Genomic DNA, 16,219 nt, shown 5'->3' with positions numbered 1-16,219 from the left:
AACAACAAATTTTATAACATAATAAGAAAAATATCAAATCACACACTTGGTAAAATAGAAACAAGATTTTAGGGTCTTAGTTTTTTAGATTCAAAAAATTTATTTATTGAACTCTCATATGTGGGGTGTTAACTGTTAAGAGACGGGGTTACGATTTAGCCTATTGCGTTATTGTAAACTGAAAAATGATAAAGTTAAAATTTAAGGATTTTCCATCCCTTACATAGGCCCCAGCCAGTACCTTGGCCCATAGCCTCGTTGATCCTAAAGACGGCACTGCCAATAATTTGTAATACGTAGGTATTACATGCAAAGGCATATCGTGGATCTATGTCATGATAAATACCTACTTTAACTATTTACATACTCAAATATGAGTGACTTTTGTAAACGAGGCAGTAAGTATTAAAAGTTTTACATATTATCTCAAACATAGAAATAATCATGAAACTCTCCTGCCTAATTTTAAATTTTAACTGATACCTACGCATTTCAAGCCAGTAAGGTTGTTTACACGAATGGTTTGTACTTTTACATCGAATTGATAGTTCTATATAGTTTTGAATGTAAAATTCTCGTGTTACAGTGTTTGTGACCAAGCTCTACCATTATGTTTTTTTGTTATATTCGCTATATTGAGATATGTTACGGTCATTTATTATTATTTATATACCAAAACACTGTTTGCCGGGTCAGCTTGTATTTATATCTTATTATCGCATTTAATATTAAACGCCATTTATATTCATTGCATATTTTTATGTCATAGATAAAATAATAATTTATAATATCGCTATTAAGAACCAGATTAGAAATACAGTGAATAATAATGGACACCTACTTTGTAGCGTCAAGTCTTCCATTGTATTCTATAGTGCTAAGTTCGCAAAATATCAAATTATTATTGCATATTACGTACTTTATTTAGGATTTCGAGGGCAGAGAAGGTCATAATTCTATGTATATTATATAAATTATCTTATATAAGTACGAATTGTACCGAAATTCTTCGCTCATACTACGTCACGTCAAAAAACTACACCGGAATAAAAACATCATAAATTAAGCCTATGTTCATCAGTGATAATGTAGGATTCTAATGGTAAAATATTTTTTATATCGGCCACGTAGTTTCGGAGCCTGTTAAATTCAACAAACAAACAATCAAATCTTTCCTCTGAATAATATTAGTGTATCCTTTTCTTTACCGTTCCCAGTAATTTCCTTTACTCCCGTTGTACCTTTTTATTATCTTTTTCATTTCAAAAGCTACTTAAGTACTCTATTACTGAGGCAAGATCCGTCTTTTTTACCTAGAATAATCTAGTTCCAAATAAATTAAATAAATTAGTAATAATGATCAGATACTTTTGGATCTATATTAATAAAAAAACAATAATCATTGATAAGGAAATCGGCTTCGGTGGTTGCATATATTATCTTCAATTATCCACTAATGATAAAGGAAGATACTTTTTATTACAATACAAATGGATAAAGTAGTTGTGCTATTCATTATGTTATTGGCAGGAAAATCATGTTGCATTCGATAAACGAAATTACCTCTATACTTTTTACTCGATGTTTCAACAAAAGGAAATAATAGGGGTGTAAGTAATCATTAATTTACTATGGTTACAACATCCTGTTTTAGGGGTCAGTTTAATTTTATTAAAATAAATTCTGTTTTATTTTTGACGTATTCTTTGAAATATGTAATTGTTTGGTGTAAAATTAAAAGGTTAATAAGACGCTTTATAATGCATATAAATTATTTTCAAATTTTGCGATCAGATAATTCTGAAATTGTTGCTGATAACAACTCTAGTATTTTCACTAATTTTTTGGTATAGAGTTAACAGATTCAACCTTTTTTGTCTACACTATACATCTCGTTGTTTTAAGTAAATAAATAAATAAATAAAATTATGCAGAACCATCGTTGCACATTACATCGTACTTGGTTGGATTTTTCTCATAATGCAACACTGTAGATTAAACGCACTTTACGGAAATAAATAATTATTATGTTCTGCAACAAAGGCCTTATCACCTTGATAAGGATAGTTTTAAAAATATACATTAATATTCATTGTAGAAAACTGTTAGTTTTCACCATAAGTTCGTAATCATAGTAAATTCTACCATAAGTTAATGGTTGCGTTCGTGAAAGTTTTTATATTCCTTTTAAACTGTACCGAATTTTCAATATTAATTTAATATAATGGTTTCGCCACATACAAAAATTCCTTCTTTTATCAGTCGCTTATTTATGAATTAACGAGGAAATTTAACGGTCACTGCTCTTGACGTCTCTCCGTACATAGGTTTTAATGTATTTTTTTCTACGGACGATGAAAATATAGGAAAAGTATATTAAGTTCTTTGATATTATAATATGTTTGTATAGCTCCATTGATATGTAGAAAATTTCAGTTAGAAATACTGTTTTAAACAGTTTAGGTAATTGCGTGTCCTCTCGTGCAGTAGGATATAAAATGTATGATATAGGTTATTATAACTTGACTGACTTCTTTAGAGCGAACCATTACTTTATGAGCAAGTCAATGAACAGATATTCTTACATTTGTGACGCTTTCGCACTAATCCCTGCTCTAAAACATATGCCATGTATCCCAGGTCATAAAAACATGTGTAAACAATATTAATAACTTTGTATTACATTAGAATTTAATTAGGAACCCGATACAGCTAACCTTAGAACTTTAATGATCATTATCACTACAGGCCCAAGAACTTGCGAGTCGTAAAAGCGATGACCTTACATGCACTAAAAGAGGGTAAGGACGCTAGATAGTTTAGTTTACTCCAACATTAAGGTTCTTAGGGCGACCACATGTTTATTTTACGAGAACATAGTTTGCATTAGGTTGTATTACGTGGATACTGATTGTTACAGTCACGGCTTGGTTGTATTTTCTTAGGTAAAATAGCGGAACGTCTGCGAGTACCTACATAGCGGGTTAGTTTACTTTATGTAAGGTGTATTTGAAATGTTTGTAAAGTATTTACTGTATGCATATTGAGTATTATTATAAAATCATAATAGGTAAAACAAAATAAGAAAGGTTCCCAATAGTTCATCCTTGTCATATCAATTACAAGTAGATGATGTTTTACATTATCCGTCATGAGATCTATTTTTGTGCAGAGGTATATAATATTGAGAAGATAATTTTAAGAATGTGATTTCTCACTGTGAAATTATGTACTAAGATTTGAATCGAATATTTACATTTGCCATATTTTTTTTTGCATTAACACTCCGAACGTATGTACAAATCGAAATAAGTTTATAAATAAGACCATACTACCATGATTAAATCTATAATTTAGCATTCTGTTATATACTTTTGTACAGTCATCATATTTAATGATTTAAATTACTTAAAATACATTATAAATAGACGGCGCCGGGCGCCATGGCTAGCGATAAATATTGTATTTACACTTCATGACAGTCCGTAATTGTTACAACTGCAAATTGTTCAATTAAATTATTTCAACTATGAATTTTCCTCAGCACAATAAGAAGTGATTAATGATAAATTAACAATAATTATGAACAAAACACTTATTGATACTGTTAAAGGCTAATCTCGGACATTCATTCCTCTAACGATATCGGGAAGTGTTTTTGAACAAAAGAAACATTTTATAAATAAATATAGAGCATTTTAAGCATATAATAATACATTTTGATCCTAAAAAAACATTATAAAAATCTCGAAGTATAATTTATGAGATTGAAAAGTATATTTGCAATATGATAAATTAATATATTATCTACTACGGTAAAAGTGAATATGAAATTTGAATTTCACAAAATCTTGAAATTATAATTTGTTGCTAAGTGGATACGCTGATAATATCTGGAAGGAGACCTTAATTATTTTTACAAATAATTACATGTGGTAACATTTCATAATAGCTATTGCAATGAGCTATTTTACTGCAGAATCAAGATATCATATTTTATTAAGGAAGGAATTTGTTCATGTTTGTATATTATTGCAATTAGTGTTATATTATTATGTATGTAGTTGCAAAAGTATACACGTATACAAAGTTAATGTTTTGCTGAACTTTTATCATTTCCTTCCGAGTCTTATCTCTCAAAATTAGTATCGCTGATTTATTGCTTGGAAAATAAGTAGATTTATGGAAGAGTTCTTTTAATACAAGTAATGACAATTAAAGGCTGAAAGTAAGTATAGCTAACAATATTAACAAAAGAAAGAAGAATGAGGAAGAAAAGAAGAAAGAAGAAGAAAGCAAAACAGCCGGGACTAAACTCTCCAAGAGATCATTTAATAAACTCCTTCGGCTTGATGGTGTTTGCATTGTTGAAGACTTGTTTTTCCATGTAATTATGATGCATCCTTTATAAAAAATTTGAATGTTTTCTAGTAAAAAGAAACGAATAACAGACAATAAAAAAGAGCGTGTGTGCCGAGCACACGTGTCTGAAGTGAAACTTCTCTGGAAGATTCAAAGATACCAAAGATACCATCCATTACGTGACTGTATTGCCATAACGCAAGCTTGAAATTTTACTCTCAAGTCTCAACGTGGTTAAAGAAGTTTCACTTCAAAAATTTATTATTGTATATTTGGTTGATTGTAAAATTTTATCTGATCATCTCTTCCGCTTTTCATTAGAAATTCCTTAACTAAGCCAAGCTTATGTTTCCTTACGATCAACAGGTACTATTATTATAAGTGGAGTTAATTCTTGTTTGCTGTAGCGTGACAGGACCGCGATAAGTAATTACAAATAAACACGATTATATTCCAACTGTAATTACTTGTAAACAAGTATCTTTCTTTTTCATAAATAATACCTACTTTGTAGCGAGGGGTCAATCTGTCAAAAATTCACTTCTTTTTTAGCTAAATGTTTTACGATAATAAAACTGTATTATTATTAAATATTTATAAATTTATTGAAAATTCATTTTTTTATAAAATAAACTAGCGGTCCGCCCCGGCTTCGCCCGTGGTACATATGAAAAATAGATGTTGGCCGATTCTCAGACTTACCCGATATGCACAGAAAATTTCATGAGAATCGGTCCACCCGTTTCGGACTTCGGAGGAGTATGCAGACTAACATTGTGACACGAGAATTTTATATATAAGATTACAGCATTCTTAAAAAGAAGTAATAGGCGTCCCTCCATCAAAGCGAACGCGGGTTGGAATACCGACTCATGATCGATTTATTTCTTTAAAAAATTTCGTATCATTAGGTAGCTTTAGTTTTCTGAACGTCTGATTGAGACGACGAAACTCGTATATTTTGGAATAATTAAAAAACAGCATGTATAATTTTTTTTTCATAGCAGCCTTGAGCCTTGACCTACAACAATGCCTACTAAAACATAATAATGTTACGGTTCGGCAATATCGTAAATTATAAATTCTTTTATTACTTCTATTTAATCGACTTTTATGGTTTAGCATACAAATTGCTTTAGTTTTTTTTTTATTAATATAAAGATTTTGAATGATATTAATTGAAATTATATCATTAATCCAACAAATTTTGTTATTAAAATGAAAACCGTGGTTTTATAACATTCAATTAGTTCCTATAAAATCAAATTATTTTACTATCGAATATAAACTTACATCCTTTAAGCTTTTTTTCTTCTTTGCTTTTACATGTTCAGTAACTTACTTTAATATTAGTATATAACAAAATTAAGGCTTTCAAACTTGAGATTTAGCTTTTTATATTATTTAGGGTTAGGTACTTAAACAAGTGTGGATCAAAATTAGAAAGTTGTTAAATGTTATGCAGTTATATGTTTTGCGATGAAAATCATTTTTATATTCTATAGGTACAAAGATAAATTTCCTTAATCTAAGGGTATTTAGGTTTAAAGACTTCATTACACATAAAAGCAATGTGTTCACTTAAATTTGTATTTCTGTTTCTCGTTACGCGTCCTCACGGCTCACTCCTTCAATATAATATCTACTATGTAAAATAAACGACCTAATATCATAAGGGATAGAAGTAGTTAATCTATTACTGGAAGTAAATAATATTTAAAGTCGCGTTTGAAACCGTGAAGCCAGAAAAACAGCGAGTGAAACTATTACTCGATAGAGACATAATAAAATCTTCAATTTTTACCACTGCAACTACTAATAAATAAAAAAATGCTGCTATAATTTACATAATGTACATAACTATGCAAAACACATTTATTCCCAATTATGTATTGAGTAGTATTTAAATATTTAACAGACTGATAAATAATCTTAGAGCTCCACATTTTTAAGTGTGCGTGTGAAAACGTCAATAACTTAAACTGATATAATAACTCAAACAAAATCAATGCTAAGGAGAATCATTCGAAGAGGAAACATTCATATTTTTAATTCAATTCATTTACATGACAGAGTAATTAAATTCATTCACATTACACCTTTTATTGCGAAGAAAATTTACGGCGCAATATCGAGAGAAATAATAATTTACATATTATTTTTTTTACAGGCATTAAGACTTTTATCATTAGCTTCACCTGTATGTCTGTATGTAACATTTAGACTCCATTTTGACCCACTTTTAAAATCAAAGTTTGGTGACATAACAATAATTATCTTATTAAATTATCGTGAATAAATTTGGGAGAATCAAACTGATACGTATTTATATTCCTTGTACAATATCCTCAACAATGTTGCAATGATAAGAATTAATAATAATTACCTACACTTGTTATTATTTTGTTTTGTTAAACGACGCAAATATTAAACGCAAATAATCCTAGAAAATATTATTATGCTTATTGTTTATTTTAATAACGAATTCTTCGTATACTTATTATGTTACAAACCACCAACTTACAATTTTGGTTCAGTTTTAAAGCGAAACATCTTTTTAAGATGCAAAATATGCATTTTTATGTTCTAATACTTGTAAGACATTTTTTTTTTTTTTAATAACCTGGTTGTCATTATTTATTTGCATAGTTTATTATGTAACATTATGTATTCTGTGCTAATGTGTTATTTTCCCAAACTAATGAGCATTAAATGCTCTGAGGTTAGACTCTATTAATTACTCTATCAACAATCAAAACTTAATCAATCGAAGAATTTTTCCAGATATACTGATAAATTTATGGAAGTTTTGTTGAATGTAGTTACCTAATTAAAACCACGTTTATATTTTTAGCGTTCTATTAACTAATATAGTTTTAAACAATTATTGTAATCTTAGTTTGTGTTCTAGGCTTTTTATCATTTAAATACACGCTTCTTCATTTTTAGATATAATCGTGATACATAACAATGCCTTACTTATCTCCGTGTCCCAGAGATGTGGTAAATCCCAAATGATTTTATAGTGTTTATTTAGTTGTGTTTGTGTTTACTTAATGAAAATTTCCATTCCATCTCCTAGCATAAACATCAATATATTCACAAATAATATTTGTCAATTCGCAACTGCCAGATATTATTAAACTAAAGACGTATTTCATGTATTATTACTACTAATAATGTATAATTCACGTATTTAATGAAAATATCTTTTTTTTTTTTTTTTTTGGATAGGTAGACATTTGACCACAGTCCCACCTGATGGAAAGCGGTGACGCGGTCTATGGTGGTAAATCATGTCTACCTAGAAAATGCCTATTTATTCGCCTCTTGAAGGAACCCATATTGTACTTCTCTGGAAAGACAGACGCTGGCAGGGAGTTCCACTCCTTGGCGGTTCGCATTAAGAATGACGACGCAAAGCGAGAAGTGCGAGCAGTCGGCATTTCCACCAAGTAAGGATGGTAGCCTGCAGTGCGCCTGGATGTCCGTTGAAAAAAAGGGGAAGCAGGGATGATGCTGTGCAGTTCAGTGGCGCATTCGCCGAAGTGTAAGCGATAGAATACCGAAAGGCTGGCAACTCTTCGGCGATGAGTAAGACTCTGAAGGCGGTTTTCAGCTAAGTTATCGTCGCCTATAATTCTTTTGGCACGTCTTTCCATCGCCTCCAAAACATCAAGGTGGCATTTGGCAGTGCCTGCCCACAGGTGGCAGCAGTATTCCACACAAGATCTAACTTGCGCTTGGTAAAGATTTAGAAGCTGTTGTGATGTGAAATACTGCCGCACCTTAGATAGTATGCCAAGTTTTTTGGCTGCAAGTTGTGCTTTGGACACTATGAACCGCCCGAAGTTGAGATTTGGCGATAGAGAAACGCCTAGCATCTCCAAGTGGTCCGCAAATTCTATCGCCACTCCTTGGAAACTGGGAGTCAAGGTGAGAGGACTCTTTTTGGCTGAAAAAAGACAAGCCTGGGTTTTTGCAGCATTAAATCTGACTAAATTCGCTTCTCCCCATTGAGATACATTTTGTAGTGTCAGATTCACCCGCTGAATCATGGCCTCCCTTTCCATTCGAATCATGTCTCCTGTAGCACGAGCATTAGATAGGTACCTCTCTACAATGGTGCAATCATCTGCATACCCGAAGATGTTTGATTGCAGTAGATCATTTATGTGAATCAAGAAGAGAGTTGCAGAGAGGACAGACCCCTGAGGTACACCGGCATTAATGGCCAATTGATCAGACGAGCAGCCATCAATAACTACTCGAATGGATCTTTCTCTCAAGAAGTCGGCTATCCAAGCTGTGAGGAGTGGAGGTAAACCGTAAGAAGGAAGCTTGCTTATAAGGGAATTATGCCAAACTTTGTCAAAGGCCTTCGAGATATCCAATGACACTGCTAATGCTTCGCCATGGTTCTCAATAGCCTCTCCCCATAAGTGAGTCGCGTGCACTAGGAGATCCCCAGTTGATCTCTTTGGGCGAAAACCATATTGGCGATCGCTCAGAAGATCATTGGCCTCTAGATATGCGAGCAATTGATTGTTCAATGCACGCTCCATAATCTTACAGATTATGGACGTGATTGAGATCGGACGGTAATTTGTAGGATCAGCACGGCTTCCCTTCTTTGGTACGGGCTGTACGTTAGCAACCTTCCAAGCTTTAGGTACGATTCCGGAAGAAAGAGAAAGGCGAAATAGGCGTGTCAGTATGGGAGACAACTCGGGTGCACAGGTCTTGAGAACTAACCCAGGAATACCGTCAGGTCCGCAGGCTTTATTCACGTCAAGATTTTGCATTATTTTTAAAACATCTTTATGGATAATACGAACTTTAGACATAAAGGAACCGCAGTGGGGTATGTTAGGTGGACTAGCGTTTGTATTATCGAGACGTGAATTATTGGCAAAGAGTGACGCCAGAAGATCAGCCTTCTCTTTTGCTGTATGAGCCAAATCACCGTCAGGTTTCAAGAGAGGTGGCAGTGAAGGGTGAGAAAAGTTACACTCTATAGCTTTCGCTAAGGACCAGAAAGCTTTACTACCGGGAGGGTAGCTTGCCAGCTTATCACCTGTTCGTCGGATATGATCATATCGAGCTCTCTTCAGTACTTTTTTGCATAACTTGGCAGCTCTATTGAATGATCTCTTTCTAGCACCAACATCCGGTAATTTGTGGAACCGAGCATCGACCCATGATTTAAAGGCGTTCTGTTTAGCAAGTTCTGCATGCCTACATTCTTTGTTAAACCACGGTCTAGCTTTATTGACATCGGAAATATCAGAGAATGGAATAAAATATTCCATACCTTGCCGGATAACATCGGCAACATCGTCTGCAACTTTTGACGGGTCGGTAGAAGAGAAACAAACTTGCCGCCATGGATATGAAGCAAAAAAGTGGCGCATCTCGTCCCAGTCAGCTAATTTATATCGCCAAAGTCTTCTTTTTCCTCTTAAAGTAGTATCCGGAGGAGTAAATGTCGACACGGATTTAACAAGACATTGGTCGGATGATCCCAGTGGAGCGGAAACCGTAACCGCATATCGATCTGGATCTGATGTCAGAATAAGGTCAAGGCAATTAGCAGAGTGATTTTCAATATCTGGGACCCGAGTAGCTTCATTGACTAACTGGAAAAGGTGGAAGGACGTTGCAAAATTAAATGCCTCTTTTCCAGCGTGGTCAGTCTTCTGGAATGGGAACAACCAATCTGCGTGACACGCATTAAAATCCCCGAGCACGACAAGTTGAGCTGACGGGTAAAGGGTCTGTGAGTGGTCAGCCGCTTCACAGAGGTAATTAAACAGTCGAGTTGTCTCTGAGTTTCCGCTATGCGATCGGTAAACACATGCATACACAATTTTTTCACAGCCTGTATCCACGAGAGCCCATAAGACTGAGAAACTGGGTTCCTCAAGGTGACGGAGACGTAATACGCAAATGTCATCGCGAACATATACACATGTACCTGCCTTGGGTTGGAAGTTATGTTCAAGAGTGTATCCAGGATACAAGAGATATGTCGCGTCAGCTGGACACTTGATTTGAGTCTCCGTGAGAAATAGTAAGTGAGGCTTTTCAGTCTCAAGATGGTGGTGGACTGCATCGAGATTAGAGTGCAGACCTCGAATATTTGAGAGGTGCACTTTTAAGGAGAGGATGTGCAGCCGCTGTGAAAACTTACTATTTTTGTGGACCTTTTTCATTTTTCTTTAATTAATTAGACGAAGAATAGGCGGGGAGATAAACAGAACTTGGATTAGGGTTAACGACCAGAGCCACCTAAGTGGACATAGATCTGTACACTTATGGAGTCTAGAATGGAGACTGCGGGGACGCCCGAAACCCCCTGAATATCGCCAACGGGTCCTCTCATCCGGTCGCCAACCGGCACGTTGAAGCCAACTCAGGATTATGCACAGGCGGCGGGGCAGCCTTTCACGGGTGGCTAACCCGCTAGTTGGGCCCCCTACAACCTGCGGTCGGCCAGCGGTGAACCGTTTCTTCGGATCCCGCTACCCTCCATATCTAGACACCTAGCGACGAAATACTAAGCCACTGGAATCGGCTCATAGACGTAAAAACAAATTATCCAGTACATTTATCATCCCAAATGGTTTCACCAGACCTCACACCGGAACACAACAACGCTGCGAACGTCATCGCTTGGCGGCATGGCGTCGTCAGGTGGGTGGTAACTAGCCACGACATAAAGTCTCCCACCAGAATGCTCGTTTTGCACAACCCAGGGGGCACGTGTAGGGAATCAAGTGTTAGCACCTACGGACGCGAGCATAAGCGCCCCCATATCTATTATTAGCACAAGAAATAGACTCCGTTATATTATGTATTGAGCTTTTTTGTGAAAGATATCAAGTCTTTGAAACAGCAGAATTTTCTAGTCGGACGGAAAAAACACTTTCCTAAGTTTCGGTATTTTTATTTTATGTAATACTAGCGACCCGCCCCGGCTTCGCACGGGTGCAATGCTGATACTAAATACACTACAGAAAAACTGTGAACGTTGTTTATAAAAACATAGCGGCCCGGCCGGCTGGTACCGCCGCAAACGCTACGTCCCGCAATTTTTAAATCTGTAATATCTTCGAAAATATTCACTTAAATCATACGGTGTAAAGGGCCATATAGATCTATATTAAATGAATAATGTATTCAAGGTATTTAATTGGTTAAGGATTAATGCTGTATTGGTGAAAATCGCTTCGAAAATTAGCTATTATTTGTCGTAAAAAGTAAATGACAAAAAAATGTTATTGTGGGTTATCCTTAAGAGATAGACATATACCATCGCGGACTTTTCTATAGACCTTTTCAATGTGTATAATACTTGTTACATTATTTTGATAAAACTCGTATGGTTCAGCCTGCGTTTGCAATATAAGCGGAAAAAATGTAATTATTTACGACATCACATTAGAAACCTCAAAAATAACAGTACTTCTCCACTATTTAATGGATGTAATTATACATATAAACCTTCCTCTTGAATCACTCTATCTATTAAAAAAAACCGCATCAAAATCCGTTGCGTAGTTTCAAAGATTTAAGCGTACAAAGGGACATAGGGACATAGGGACATAGGGACAGGGAAAGCGACTTTGTTTTATACTATGTAGTGAAAAATGTAATTATTTACGACATCACATTAGAAACCTCAAAAATAACAGTACTTCTCCACTATTTAATGGATGTAATTATACATATAAACCTTCCTCTTGAATCACTCTATCTATTAAAAAAAACCGCATCAAAATCCGTTGCGTAGTTTCAAAGATTTAAGCGTACAAAGGGACATAGGGACATAGGGACATAGGGACAGGGAAAGCGACTTTGTTTTATACTATGTAGTGATGTGTACTATGATGTTTATTATGTATTATTTGAATATAAAAATATTTTTGGTTTAATCTGTATCTATGTGAGAGTTATTTCAAGACTCTACCTACAGGTTTTAATGTGACCTTACTCTAATTAAGGTTATAATTACAATCCTTATATAATTAGACACTAAACTACAAAAATATCGTGCTACCTTCTAAAAAGGATGCATTGCAAATTATTTAATGGGGCTGGGGGTAAATGATAGTGTACTTAGTTCGTTAGTGAAAATTCAAAGGAAGTCCGCTTCCGTTTTTTCATACATACAATGTACATATTACGTTGTACAAAATTTAATAATTTCTACTATAATTAATACGCTACCATTTTGATAACCTCCTGCGAATTGTGGTAACCCGGACGATGTTTAAATTAATTGTAATACACATCATATGTTTGTTTATTTTTCATTTTGTATACAACTAGCTGTTCGCCTGAGTTCAGATGTTTGACTTGGGTTTTCTCTACTTATAATAGGTTCCTAAAATAAAATAGAGTATCATGAATAAACTTAGTTGTTATAAAAGCTGTTACTTTGACATTACAAACAGGCACATTAGTTTTATTTATTTGAATAGATAACAAGAGAACATCTTGTACCTTTTGTAATGAAACAAGACTAGAATGAGTTTGATTTGGCAATAAAATTAGAATATTATCGATAAATACTCGATATTTTGTCAAATATCCATTTTTATCAACGGATTATCTCATTTTAACTAATATAACAGCTGTTTAAACCCTATTTAACATAAAAGTATCACCTTATCTTTATGTGTCACATACTGGAAAAATCGTAAAAACCTTTAAATCGTTTAATCGTATAATTTGTATATTCACCATTTTGAACATTATGAAGTAAGAATAAGGCGTTTTATCCAATTTTATAAAGAAGAATATATTATAAACAGTCCTTGAAGTCCTCCGAAAATATAGATAATTTAGCCAATAGTCATATTATAAATGTAATTTTATAGAACCATTTTGTCCGCTAATTTATTTATTGAAGTGAAACTTCTTTATCGGGGGTGGACAAAAATTTTGTGTAACATTTTTGCGTTACGTTACGCCGCGCGCGTGACATTTTTGCGTTACGCCGTACTCGTGACTATATACATGTTATATTAAAGTGATCAGCAAAATCAAAGGGTTTGTTTTAATTCTAATTCCAGTGAATTTATAAAAATTAAATAAGTAATTACATCTATTTTTCTGATACTTAGGTGTAATAACTAATAATGGTATTTATTTTTCTAAGTTATTTATGATTAACCTCACTTTTTGATTGTATTTTTCAATACACTAACCAAGGGCGGATCCAGCCTTAGTGCCAGGGAGGGGTCACATAGACGTGGGCAATTTTCAAAAGCTATATTTTGGTAATTTAATTGATACGTAGATTTAAAAAAAAATTGGTCAAGTGCGAGTCGGATTCAAGAATTCCGTACAAACATTTTTATATGTTTTAAATTTTAATATTAAATTTATGCTTTTTGCAATGTTTCCTTTATCTGTGCTATAAGACGTAAGTTTCTATTAAATAAAGATTAAATATCAAGATTCTGTGTTCACGGGAAGTACCCTGTAGGTTTTGATTCCTGGCAACACTTGCGAATGTTGATAAGCATGAAATGTATGTTTTAGCAATTTTTCCTCCATCTGTGCTGACACAAGTAGCACAATACCTATAGATTTTGATTCCCGAAATTTGCGATAATTTACAGCATAAACGGCTGTATCTTTTGATTGCGTTGGCTCATAAGTTTGATTTTTTCACAGCTAGGTAAGCTAGGTAAGCTAGGTAAGCTAGTCTGTGTTATAAGACGTTTGATTGTACTAAATTTCATGACTCTGTGTACTTGGGAACTACCCTGTAGGTTTTGATTTCTTAGGGAGAGTCGAATTTTGCGAAAAATTTCAGCATTTACAGCTGCATCTTTTGATTGCGTTGGCTAAAACGTTTCAATTTTTCACAGCATCAAGGGACCGTAGACCGTAGGATTTCGACATTAGCAAGGGAATCAATACCTGCAGGGAGCACCCTGTCCCATAAACACAGTCTTGAAATTGAGTAAAAAGTAGTAATAACTGCGAAAACCCTAATTATTTAATTAAATTATATAAAAATATATTTTTTAAATCATTTTAAACTAACAATCCCTTTACTCATGAACATCTACATGTATTTAATTGATATTCACATCAGAACTCAGGTCTATAATAACTTAAATCTGTTATTTAATTCAAATTCTATGTCAACGCAATCTAAAGAAAAAGCAATTAGAGCCGCATATTCTGTAATTCGCAACTATACTTGCAAGGGAATCATCAATCAAAACCTACAAGGTACTTCCCGTGAACACAGTCTTGAAATTTGGTTAAAAGCAACGACTGAAGCACTTACAAGCACAGATAAAGAAAAAATCCTTTAAACAAAATTGTAAGATACAACATAATGAAAAAATATGTTTGCTCGGAGTCCTCGGTGCGCGAGTCCGACGCGCATTTAGCCGATTTTTTGTTGTAATTTGACTGTATTTTCTATTGTTCATTTAAAAAAATTTTTGCTATTTTATTTCTTATCCACGAACTGGGATATTTCGATATTTGAGGTTTTGTGTGAAAAGTGTAACAGCAAAAGTTGTAGAAAAAAAATAATTACATACAACTTTACCATTACACTTTATTCCGCAGTTATAGATTTTTTAAAAAATCGAAAAACCTGTTTTTTATCCTTAAATTACGACCACAGGTCGACCCTAATAAACTTTTTCTATAATTTTTGTTATATTCTCACCCGTTACCGTTTGTAATTGATTTCATTGTTCTATATACTATATACTATATACTATATCTACTTTTATGTCTCAAAATTCAATAAAAACATCATGTTGAACAGTATTAATTTGTTAATTTAAAAAAGTTAATATTAAATTAGTGGTCCACTTAGGTCGTGGACCTAGCCCAGGGGGGGGGGTCATGACCCCGTGACCCCCCCCTGGATCCGCGCTTGACACTAACACGTGGGTGGAATTATGGTATCTATTTAATTTAATAATTTATATAATATAATATATATAATTATATTATTTATATATTATATATATATTTATAAATTATTTATATAATTATAATATAATATATAATTTAATTGTGGTATTTATTTTTCTAAAATTGTATTTAAAGTTAACCTCAGTTTTTGATTGAATTTTTTAAAACATTAATAAATCTATGACTCACGTTAACACGTGTTTGCTTGATTGGTGTTCATATATGATTTTGTGAATTCAATATTTATAAGAATAAACCTCAAACTCTTTATGTCCAATCAAAATATGCATGTGCTTTGTTTCTAAGAATTACAAAAGACCCTAAACTTTGATTACTTTTACGATAATAGCCATTGACTATTATACTGTGCCAGATGTGGATACAGTTACCTATTCAAATTGTTTACAATACAGCTGAGCCGGTCGTTCTACAGATATAATTCTCCAAAAATATTAACCAAATGTGGTCGCTTAATGCGGTATGTCGTAGTAAACAATGCCGTAAAAACCGATGATTTCGATAAGGCGGTCATATAACATTCAGCAAGGACCTTTCATTTTGGTCAATTTAACCGGTATGTTGTTATAAACGATGTCGCCATAAACGGTTTTGACTGTATTTAAATAGGTAGCGAGGAGCGAAGCGACGAGCGTGTTAGACTAACGTATTTCTGTAATATTGTATACAAGCTGTGCCGCGCGGTTTCACCCGCGTGGCTATGCTCCTGTTGGTCTTAGTTACGAAGTAACTATTCTCTAATCTGTGGTCTTAGCGTGATAATATATTTCGAATGGTGAAAGAATTTTTAAAATCGGTCCAGTAGTTTATGAGCCTATTCATTACAATCAATCAAACAAACAAACAAACAAAGTTTTCCTCTTTATAATATTAGTGTAGA

At 33.7% G+C, this 16,219-nt stretch overlaps 1 protein-coding gene across 3 annotated transcripts in view; it reads left to right on the top strand.

Annotated features, from left to right (window-relative positions):
• kcc (solute carrier family 12 member kcc) overlaps positions 1 to 16,219 on the top strand; it is a 279,798-nt gene that overhangs the window by 123,101 nt on the left and 140,478 nt on the right. The gene's annotated exons all lie outside the window — the stretch shown is intronic.

The sequence above is a fragment of the Colias philodice genome, chromosome 6 (genome assembly GCF_061535455.1).
Source record: "Colias philodice isolate Cphi_HAF_F1 chromosome 6, ilColPhil1 Martin Lab GWU primary, whole genome shotgun sequence".
NCBI classification, from domain to species: domain Eukaryota; kingdom Metazoa; phylum Arthropoda; class Insecta; order Lepidoptera; family Pieridae; genus Colias; species Colias philodice.
The sequence above is the reverse complement of the archived record's forward strand: the minus strand, read 5'-3'. Positions and strand labels throughout refer to the sequence as shown.